Here is a 12,300-nt window from a genome sequence, read left to right on the forward strand (position 1 = left end):
AGTCCATATTTGTTTAGCTCCAGCTTCCACCCACTAGATACTGTTAGCCTTTTTAGTAGGGTAACACACTTCTTCACAATCATAAGATAGTTATTTTATGTAGATATTGAAGACTGGTATCAATTCACTTATTAACCTACTCTTAGATAAATTAGGTAGATTAATTTCCTTAAATCACATATTATTGGAATTTTTTTCCACAGGCCCAGAATCATTATTTTGTTCCTCTCTGAACCTTTTCTGTTTTTCAGATTTTTTCTTAATGGGTGAAAACAAGATCTGGACAGCAATTATCTCAGTCATACCATGAACTCATCTCCCTCATGCTTGACATTCACGGCTTACCCATTCAAAGCTAATGTTTTTCTCTTAGCCATTATATTGAACAGGGAGCTCATATTCAGGCAGTACCTATCACAAACTCTAAATCTTCATCAGTATCACTGTATTTCAAGGGTACTTTTCTGCTATTCTGCACATGTGATTGGAATTCTTTGTTCCCAAGCATATGACGTTGTCTTTGACTGTATTAAGATGCATATTGTTCAGATGAGCTCACCTTATGGAATGATGCAAATCCAGAATATAGAAATGATCTGTCCTATCATTATTTACCACTAATTTTTATGTCATCTGCAGTATTTACCAGCAGAGATTTTGTATTTTCATCCAGGTCATTGCTAAAGAATAACTAGCATTAGGCCAAGAACATCTGGACTTCTGTAAAGCCTTTGACACGGTCCCCCACACCATCCTTCTCTCTAAATTGAAGAGATACGGATTTGATGGGTGGACTGTTCAGTGGATAAGGAACTGGTTGGATGGTCACATCCAGAGGGTAGCAGTCAATGGCTCAATGTCCAGATGGGGATCAGTGACGAGTGGTGTCCCTCAGGGGTCCGTACTGGGACCAGTGCTGTTCAATATTTTCATCAATGACATTGACGGCGAGATCAAGTGCACCCTCAGCAAGTTTGCAGATGACACCAAGCTCAGTGGTCCAGCTGACACACCAGAAGGACGGGACGTCATCCAGAGGGACCTGGACAAGCTGGAGAAGTGGGCCTGTGTGAACCTCATGAGGTTCAACAAGGCCAAGTGCAGGGTCCTACACCTGGGTCCGCGCAATCCTCGGTTTCAATACAGGCTGGGGGATGATGTGATCGAGAGCAGCCCTGCGGAAAAGGACTTGGGGTACTGGTGGATGAAAAGCTGGACATGAGCCGACAATGTGCGCTCGCAGCCCAGAAAGCCAACCGTACCCTGGGCTGCATCCAAAGCAGCGTGGCCAGCAGGTCGAGGGAGGGGATTCTGCCCCTCTGCTCTGCTCTGGTGAGACCTCACCTGCAGTGCTGCGTCCAGCTCTGGAGCCCTCAGCACCAGAAGGACATGGACCTGTTGGAGCGGGTCCAGAGGAGGGCCACAAAAATGATCCGAGGGCTGGAGCACCTCTCCTACGAGGACAGGCTGAGAGAGCTGGGGTTGTTCAGCCTGGAGAAGAGGAGGCTGCGGGGAGACCTTATAGCAGCCTTCCAGTACTTAAAGGGGGCCTATAGGAAAGACGGGGACAGACTTTTTAGCAAGGCCTGTTGTGACAGGACAAGGAGCAATGGTTTTAAACTAAGGGAGGGCAGATTTAGACTGGATTTAAGAAAGAAATTTTTTACAATGAGAGTGGTGGGGCACTGGAACAGGTTGCCCAGAGAACTGGTAGATGCCCCATCCCTGGCAACATTCAAGGCCAGGTTGGACGGGGCTCTGAGCAACCTGACCTAGTTAAAGATGTCCCTGCTCTTGCAGGGGGGTGGGACTAGATGACCTGTAAAGGTCCCTTCCAATCCAAACTCTTCTGTGATTCTATGATTGCTGCAAATGTCTCCATAGGATGAAGATTTTCAATCATAATACTTTTGAAATCTATCTATCTAATAAATACATCTTTCAGTCAAAGTATAAAAGGGTTTGGAATAAGCTCTATAGACACTATAAAATGGTAGGAAAAGGTTAAACTGTTTTAAACAACAAAAATCTAGCTGACCAGGCAATAGATTGGAAGCTATTGTTGCCATCTAATAACATTTTAGACTATCCAGTCAAAAGTTTGAATATCAGCATGGGAATAATACAAAACCACATTGTGCAACTAGAAGAAATCCAGTCCCTTAGAAATAATAGAAGACAGCTTTCTCCTTCAAATGTATTAATCTGAGTAGCTTTGCGATAAATACGACATGATAATATTCAGTAAAAGAGCTTTTGATATCCTACGTACTGGATAGAGAGAGGCGTCTGCCTACTTTGTCCCCAGAATACACACAAAACTTGGAGAGTGCTTCGACTCAGGAAGGGATGCACGGAGGCAGCACCATGTACGCATCTCTCATCTCAGCAATGGCCTAATGTATATGGTAGCATCACGATAACCTAATTCTGTCCTTTCTTTTTCTTAGTCAGCACAGTACACAGTAATCTCACATGAGCCTGCATCTTGCAAGTTATGTAGGGTTTTGGCAGAACTGTCACTTCCCTTACAATACAATGCATTTTGGGCTTGGATTCATTATTAAAGAAATAGTATTTGTCTAGGATTAGTCAGTCCAAATGCAATACTTTAGGTTTAATTTTTAGTGATTTATCTGGGTCGTACATCAGTATGTGATATGCAACAAAACTGTATATTTATCTAATCTCGTAGTAGGAGGGATGCAATTATTATCGCAATATGGGAATAACTCTAATAAATAATCTTCCCTCTGGCTTGGACATGACTATTCAGGAATAATATTCAGCTGAAAAAAATAATTGTCAAAGTTTTTGTATGGATTTCAAAACCGTTTGCCAAGAAAGCCCTCTATTTCCACTCCTCCAGCCTTCTAGGACCAAGACTCCAGTCTCACATTATTCAAGAAAGTCAAATACTCCAGATTCTTCTTGCCTTCTATTTTTGGCACCTTAAAAGGAGAAATAAATATTTTTTCACTTTTTGGCTTTGCAGTAGTTTAGTTAAATAGCTGTGGTTTGTCTTGCTTGCTACTATGATCCATATGCCACAATCCAGACAAATAAATATGCTACCATGTTATTGTTAAAAGAGAGGTCAAAACTTGCTCTTTGTCTTCGTCGTCTGCATTAATGTAGGCTCTGTCATGATGCATATTAAACAGTGGTTGAGGGTCTAAGTCTTTGTACCTTACCATCACAGTTTTGTTCAGAATCTCCTGAAGTCTTAATAGGTTAGCTATATGCAATGTTTCTTCCCTCTACTATTTTTGCTTGGTGTTACAGGATTCAGTAATCTATATGGTAAAAAGGGAAATATAGCATTTGCAACAGCTCTTTCCTTCCCATATGCTGTACATCTGAAGGAAATTAATATCATGAATAAAAACATTTGAGATGTGACTTCAGACTCTCCTCATTTTAAATATTACAGACTTTCTTATTGCCAATAACACAATGCAGGTATTTAAGTATTCTTCAACTTCACAAGCTTTTACTATGTTAAATATTTTTACTTAAGGCATATATATGTTTTAACAACTCTAGCATGTGCAAACCATTTTATAGCCCTGAGCTGCATGGAATTGATAGAGGTTTAAATGTAATAAGGCTCATCTGTTTTATGAAGGGGATGAGCTACCTTGACATGCTCATATCTTGTGGGTACTAGAGTTTCCAGGTGCAAATAGAATTAGACAGATGGGGTTGAACTGGTAAGAAAACTGACTGAGTTTAGTCACATGAATTGCATTTTCTAAAAGTGGAAACATGAAATCACCCTTTCATTATCCTTGCATCTGACAAAATACATTATCATATGTTTTTGCTTGAACAGTGTAAAGATCGTTCTAAACAGATACAATTGCAAATCAGGAAAGATCACACTTACGTGGAGCCCTGACAATGTGATCTCATCAAGCTAGAACTTGAAATTGCAAGTGTCACTTCAGATAAGATCAGAGAATGCTTCCTGTCCCAATGATGTGACATTATCAGGTTTGAGACTGTAGCAAAGGCACATGCACGATTTTGTGAACTAACAAGGCAGATTGAGAACACACTGGTTGGCAGGATATTTTAGATCCTGAGATTGCCTTGAGCTGGGCATAATTACAGCTCATTTTTTGCACATGGGAGAGCCATCTCGAAGACAAAAAGAGCAGGGTACTCACTGAAGAAAGAAAAATGTTGATCTTTCAATTAGCATACGTTCAAGCATCTGAACTGTGTTTCACAGTGTACGGACAGATTTTGAGTGGAAAAAAGCCATCTTCTATAGAAAACTCCTAAACAGCTGTGCTTCTATTTGTACAGGAATCATTTAACGTATAGAATTCTACTTTTAGCTGTGGTGTATTTAAGCTTGCTTAAAAAAAACCTGTAGAAAATTGAGTTTGCTGCTATTACATTGCATAAAGTTCATCCTTAAGATAGGTCATTAGTAATTTATTAGCAGGATTTTTCTGTTGATCTGGACTCCTGAACTACAAAATAAACACAGTGGTTCACAGTCATAAAGAAAGAAGGGCAAGGTGGCAGGAAGCCATCTGCACTCTCTGCGTATTTTTGGCATTGTTTAGAACTTAGTACACAGCACTTTGCCAGGAACCGATTCAGAACTAGAAGTTAGGTATCAGTCCAAAACAGAATCCATGCATTAAAAGCAATAATTGGGAAGATGCTGGAGGTCACATGGGAATTTGTAATCTGAGAATGTTTCCTAACACTAAAAACCTCAAAGCCACTAAATGCCTCTCTGAAATTCCTTAGCACCTACAATTTGCCTTTAACTGAACAGGTGCCAAATTACTGCTTAAACAGGAAGATCTACTTTTTGGACTTAGGTGTCCTTCATGGCTTTAACTCTGTCAGATGGCTGAAGACCCCTAGAAGCCAAGGCTTGGGAGAAACCCCCCCTCTGTTGAAACCATGGGAGTAGAAGATGCACATTGGTACTATTTGCATGGTTGAAGACACGAAGTCCAGCGTGGTAAAGCAGCTGGAGGAGGCAGAACTGTGAAGTGCTTTTGCCTCAGTGCTATAAGTAAATGTACTCAGAAATAAAACATTATTTTATCAAGCATATACATGGTCTACTCGGAAACCACGTAATTTCATGTAGCAGGGGCTGCAGCATTTGAAATAATAATTCCATATGCAGAATACAAAAGGTCACTTTGCCCAATGTATGCATGTAGTGTGATACCAAAATAATTAAAAAATTAACATTTAAATGGAGAGCATCCTATCCCCCACAAAACCAGCATTTTTTTCCAGTGACTTCCCAGCATATTAAGACCACAACAATTGACAACTTTCTATATGATGTTTGACAAAACATGAAACAATAACTTTAGTGTGTAACTATGAGCCAGTGGTGAATGCTTTTTAATATCATGGCTCTTGTTCCAGCTCCTCATTTTTGCACAAATGTTCACATCAGCTGGAGGAAAAAATACTGCACGTTCTTCATCTTAACAAATTTTCTTGCATTGATTAACGCAGCGTTTTATGAGAACTGAAAGAACAAAGTTAAATGAACAAGAAGTGAAAACTTATGATGGATGTGTCCCTCATAGCATTTAGATCTTTTCCACTTGATTAAAAATTCCTAGTTCCTCTTCACTGAATTGTTTAGTTTTTTAGCAGTCTCTGTCCTGATTAAAACAAATTAGCATCAAAGATCCCCAGCTGAATGAGGAATCATTAATTGAGAAACATGCAATGCTCCTTAATTACCTTAGAACAGTCAGACAACAAATAATCTTAGGTTTCAAAGGGGTTTGCATGCACTGTGCTCCGTGGGCTTATTCTCTGTGTCTGCTGGAATAAAAGTAGACTCGCCTGTACCGTTGAGGGATATCAGTACAAGCCTCAGTAAACACATTGTAGATTGTTTATCTAAAGTGAAAAAAAAAAAATAGCAAGGTAATGGCTGACTGGGAGAGATAGATGTTTCAGTTTATTATGTTGATCATAGCTTTCAATTTGCTTTGCATATGCCAACATTGACTGAGAAAGAATGAAAGCTGTTCGTTATTGATACAAATTTAAATACTTCTGGAGCTGGAGCGTTTTACTCAGAAGCACCTAACAAAATGTCAGACACGTAGGTACAGAGAGTAACTGCAGCTAGAAATAGCAGACAGAAAGGCAACAAACTTTCATAAAACCTGCCTCAAAAGGAATCCAAGGAACATTTGCTATTCCTTGGTCGCTTGTTCTTTAGTACACAGTTCTTCTGACTGTTGGGGTTTTTTGAGCTATGACTCAGATTCCACAGATCAGCACAGTTAGTGCCAGCCTTCATAGGAGAAGGAGTAACTGACTTTTTTAAGGGCACAATATACTTACTAATACGAATATCTTAACATTTGTTTTGCTTCACCAGCTCATAGAAGAAATCCTGTAGAAAAATGTCACTCAATAGCACCGAGTGTATTCCTGGAGTGGGGCTGTTATTTACATTGCTTTGGCACTAAGGCTAATCCAGCGAGTGTTGCTAACTGAGAAACTAGAGAGCAAAATGAAACGCTGTGCGGAACTACCTGAGCTAGCTGGCTTGTACCAGTGCCAGTATCCTGTGCTCTCTCGCTGAGCTAATTAGCTCTGCAGAGCAGTAAGCTATTAGCAGGGGTGCAGTACAGTGCTGATGCAGCTACGCTCTTCTGGCACCCAGACCAGCTCACCAAGAGTTAGCTGGACAGAACTGCACCGTAATAAGTTACGCTATATAGGCACATCCTTACAATCTCTGGTATACAAAACCCTGATGCAATGTAATACAGTGTATGCAGTTGACATAACAAGGTGATCCCAATATAAAGTATAAACACCGTAGTAATAAATTGAAAAAAAGAGTCCTACACCACAGGAAAGCTCTGGGCTTGCTCCCAGTTCCTATAAACCTGTGCCATTCCTCTGTCATCAATGAATTTTTGCTGACATACCTCAGAAGGGTGATTCTAAGATCCTTTAAAGAACCTGATCTAAATGTTACTTTCTGGCCTTAGTACTCTGGCACCTGAAGGATGAGAGCGGCACATTCAGCCTCCTATGCTAAATCCACTTTGCTTGATCCTTTTTCAGTCCATAGCCATGAAATTCTGTCTAACTGGAAGCCTGAAGATTTCAAAGATTTCATCAGGGCTCGTTCTTCTCCTAGATAACAAAGGATGGTATCCACTCATAAAGCAAAACTCCCTTTTAGCTACAGTCTATGTAAAATTAGAAAGGAAAGTCAGAAAATTCCTCAAGCCCCTGGAGGACACTGCTCTTTTTATGCAGAAAGATATCATATATATTTGCAAGCAAAAACACAGACCTTGAGCCAAACTAACACTTCTATAGATGAGAAGTATACATAAATATGTGTGTGTGTGTGTGTGTGAGCACAAATGTAACATTTTGGGTAAATATGAGTTAGATTAGCACTTTATTTTGTCTTTCCTCCTGTGAAACAGAACACCTGTATATCACACTCCTAACAATCAAGTGAGAAATCAGAAAGCAAAATGTCATGTTGTTTACTTGTTTAAGTGTTACTTAGAGTTTAGCAATGCTGGTTTTGTGGTTGTTGAAGTCATAACCTGTATGGGTACAGCTACTGATGCCCTTCCTGTTGGCCTTCATTTTTAGACTCTATAAACCAAACAAGTTGATCTTCCCAGACAGCAAAACTACTGCTCGCACATTGCACTGTCACAGGAACATAAATAAAGAAACCTTTGCAATTCTATGTTGTTTGCCATCAAAGCAAGGTTTTGCAAAGCAGGCAAAAGCCAACCAAGCTTCAAAGCACTCCTTTTGGGTTGGTAATTTTTATAACAAAGGCAGTTTGTTGTAACAGAAGTTTGAGCAAAGATAGGCTAAATCACAAGTTCTGAATGCTTCAATTTTCAGCTACTATTGAGCCATACAATTTTAAAGGCCCCTTTTGAAAAATGGATTAGTTTATAAAATAAACTAAATAATAACATAAAGTCTACCATTAGTAATATCAGTGGCTCAATGGTGAAGAGACCATAAAGCTGTATGTTTTCCTTTTGATGGGACTGGGAAAGGCATGGTGGGAGGAAAACCATACAAAATGGCAGCCAGGTTAAGTGAGACGAGAACATCTATACAGCAATATGATTAATTCACTTAAAATATTTAAATTTGTTAAACATACCCTCTTCGCCCTCCCAGTATTGCACAAAACAACCCCCAGATCTACAGTACTACAGAAAATAGGCAATGGTTTAGCATACCTGCTCTGGCTAGAGTTGCCTGGATCTTGACATAACACCTTGGATACACGTGTGACTCCAAAAGCTCTGCTGACTGTAAAAACTGGGCAGGCTAAAGGAGTGGGGTCATATTAAAGTAATATTGCTTGGATTTGAAGGCCTTTTCTTCACAAAGAAGCATAAAATCTTAGAAAACACTTGAATAAGTCTTGGGAAAGCAGATAAAACTGCAGGGGTCTAAGGAAAAGGTCGATACTGAGGACATGGAATGTTTTGAATGCATGCAGTGCAAGAGAAACCAAAATGCAGAGTGGGGGAACGGGAACAACTGACTGGATATCAAAACTTTAAAGGCCTCTACAGGAGACAACCCTGTCCCAACAGAGTCAAATTAAACATATATGCTACAAATAAAACTTACAAATTCTGAGGGATTAAGGAATCACTGAATAGCAGCTAAGGACAGGTTTAAAGCTTCGGAGTATTTCTGTGGGAAGCAAGCAGATGATGCTGATACTAAGCGTGAGACGATCGGAGAGACAGTAGGAGAACGGCTGAAGAAACCAGCATACTTCCAAGAGGAAAGACAAAAGAATTTGGAAAGGAATCAGGATCAGCATGTGGCAAGGACTGCATGCCTTCAGAACCTGGATCGGTTTCATGATGAGATCGAATCAAAAAAAAATGCCAAGAGAGAAAGACAATGTGAAACACAATATTTGAATGGCATGGTGGAGAGGATGGAGCAAAGGAGGAACGTTAATGCTGGAGAAGAAGGCAGAATCTAAGCCTGGAGGAAAGGGTATCGTTTTCTCGCAAATGTGCTGAACAATGAAAAACTTTTATTTTCAAAGAAGGAAGTTACAGAGGAATGGACTGGAGTTGTTTGTAGAGCTCCGTTCTGAAGAGATCCAAGAAACAATTACGACCCTTTAGAAAGAGCTTGGCACCATGTGTTGACAGGGTTACCATTAAATTATTAAAAGCTGGAGGAGGTAAATGAAGTCAAAGGCTGTACAGAGTAATTCTATTAATTTCAGTTATCTGAAAAAGTTTCAGAGCAATGGAAGGTGGTTTTCGGTAATGCAATGTAAAAGCTAGTGTGGTGCCTGTCTTTTTCTTAAAATCTATAAAGCTTTCTCAGAAGGCTTTACTTTTTTTTTTTTTTTTTTTTAAATAAAGCAGGAACAGTTCAATAACACTGGTGGGGATTCTGGAAAAGAGTTCTACCAAATATTAAATATTTTCATGAGATATTTGATAAGATATAACACTGTAATCAGAATGAATATGCAGACTTATAGATTTTAAGAAATCTTATGATGCTATATCATGGCCTTTGAGCTATATTGGAGGAATTTATAACTCCATAAAACATTTTTAAAAAGGCATAGTCACTATTTGCAATGAAGAAGATGGAGCATGAAGAGGGTGTAAAATCTCTGGCCCATTTAATATAAATGAGGGATTAAGGCATGGAAATGCATTATTCCCAATATTCTTCAACATGGTTAAAACGGTACAATCACTGACATTTTCAGACTACAATGAACATCAAAATAGTGGAGCACCTTTGGGATCCTATGGTCTGGGCAACTGTGAATGAAGCAGAAGGTACTGTACAAAGAATGGCTACTTGAAGAAGAAAAACAAAGAACAAATAACATAAAATCAGACATCTGAGAAGCCTGATTAATCAAAGATATCAGTAAATTGAGTAGATTAGTAAAATGATTTACCAACAATGGGAAAATGACCTCAACAGGAGAAATTGAGAGCAAATTCTGTGACTGCTACTGTGTGAAAAGCCACAGAGTACAAATTATTTAATATCTGCCAGCAAATGTTTATTTTCTTCTTTTTTTTTCTTCAAATTATGCCTCAACTTGTGGTATAGAAAACTGCAACATCTAGCACTATTAAACAAATCTGATACTAAATAACTTAATAACTAAAATATACTTAGCACTCATACAGTGACTGTTATTTTTAGATCACTAAAGAGCTCTGAGTACTCTCTAAACATTAATTAATTAATCTTCAATATTCCCATGTCATTAGTAAGGTTAATTTTATCATTCCTAAGTATTCAGTTAGGAAACTTAAAGCAGAAAAATGATTTGCCATATTCCAACCATCTATTTAGAAGCAGAAACAAAATTACCTACATTAATACATTTAGAAAAATTTTTATACCTGATCATTTGGCTCTTTGTGCTTTGGGAAGGGGGGGAAGAGGAGACTTGCAGGAATATTAACAGATTTCATGTCTGAGAGACAGCTTTAGGACACAGACAATTTGGGTAGAGTTCTGCCATAAGAACATCCATAGTGTTTATCCTAACATTATGTTCCAAAACTATGTTTATTTTTTCTCAGGTATATTTTATAATTGAATATCATAAAAGAGCTTTAGGACTTCACATGAAAAAAAAAAATTGTTCTTTATGTTACCCACTAAAAATCATGTGTAACAATGATTTTTCATAAATACTGACCTGGAAAGGAATGTTAAAAAGACTCAGCTTCAACTTACATGACCAAGGAAGTATCAATTTAAGAAAGCCTGGGGTAATTAATAGTCCTCTTTCAGCTTCACAATAAATTTCAGACAGTCACTAGAATTTCAACTAAATATACAAGATGATGATTTTTTACATGAGAAATATCTGTAACCATAACAATGGCCACATGTGGCTGTATGTGTGGTCATATAGAAATACAAGCATTCATTTTGAAAGTGAAATATCATTAAATAAGGAAAAGCTGAAACAACATATGGCCCTGAATTATACAAGCCCAGGTTCTGCAAGGCCTGCTTTTGCCAGCTTTGTTCTTCTTCTTAGTATTTAGCAAGCAAGTACAGCTGAAGACAATATGGGAAGTTCTGGCCACCTGCAGACAACAGTAGTTTTGTTTTACTTGCTGTAAGCACCTACAATAGCCTTATGTATTCCATACTTTACTCTAGAGATAATCTGAAATAAGTATCAGTAAACTACAGCTTTTCAGGTAATGCTGCACCTTAGAGACTGAAAAAATAGAGTTAATTTATTTAATTTTCCCCAGTAATATCAAGCATTCTGGATAGGACAACTTTGTTTAAAAAAAGAGAGGGATCATTAATTACCTTTAACAGAGACTTTTCCTTTATTGTCAAGAAACCTTTCAGATGCTTTTTAAAAAACTGGTAATGAAATTAGATATGTAATGATTTTATAATTTAGATGAATACTATGAAAGTTACTATGCATAAAGACTGAACATCTGTTAAAGTGATCCCAAACTAAAATTCTTACCATCAGGATTCCAGCTCTCTACATCAGATTATTTAGAAAATAATTATTTTACACATAACAAATTCCACGTCCCAATCTGAACTTGTCCAAATGTCTTTGATTTGGGAAGATGAGAGGGGACTCTAACTGTAAAGAGAGCAGTCAGCTATGAAAATTTTCAGATCAGATGAATCTGAATGTTCCTAATTAATGGTATCTTCATGCCTTAACGTATCTAGAATTTTGTCTGTTTTTTAAAATATAATTTTAATAGTGGCAACATAAAGACAACCATTATTTTTATAGATAAACTAGCATTTCATTACATTTCATAGGAATGTAATGAATGGAAGAAAGTATTCTAAAGCGTTATTTATATGTGAACAAATTTGATTTAAGTAGTTTCAGGATTTTATATAAATATAAAGTACAGAGAGGAGCTGAAAGATTGGTGAACCCATGCTACCGTGGGCAGTCTATCTCATATTTTGAACAGTAATTCATAGCTGCTGAATTTCCCTCAGCAGGATCCATGGACTGAGGGGGTGAAGGTGGAATCCTGAGAATCAGAACTTCACTGGGGCTTACTTTCCAGAACAGGGCTTAGTCGTTTATTTTTCATCCATTTTTCATCCAACATAAATCACATTAGGGGTAAAACAGGCCATTCAACATTTTCTGACTCTAAGAAAGAGTTCAAAAGTTAAACTGGAGAACAGAGTTTTAAAAAAATTGGCTTTTTCATGAAGCAATCACAATGTGACAGTTGATAAAACTTCTCACCTGATGTA

Source organism: Mycteria americana, chromosome 6 (genome assembly GCF_035582795.1).
Source record: "Mycteria americana isolate JAX WOST 10 ecotype Jacksonville Zoo and Gardens chromosome 6, USCA_MyAme_1.0, whole genome shotgun sequence".
Classification (NCBI taxonomy): Eukaryota; Metazoa; Chordata; class Aves; order Ciconiiformes; family Ciconiidae; genus Mycteria; species Mycteria americana.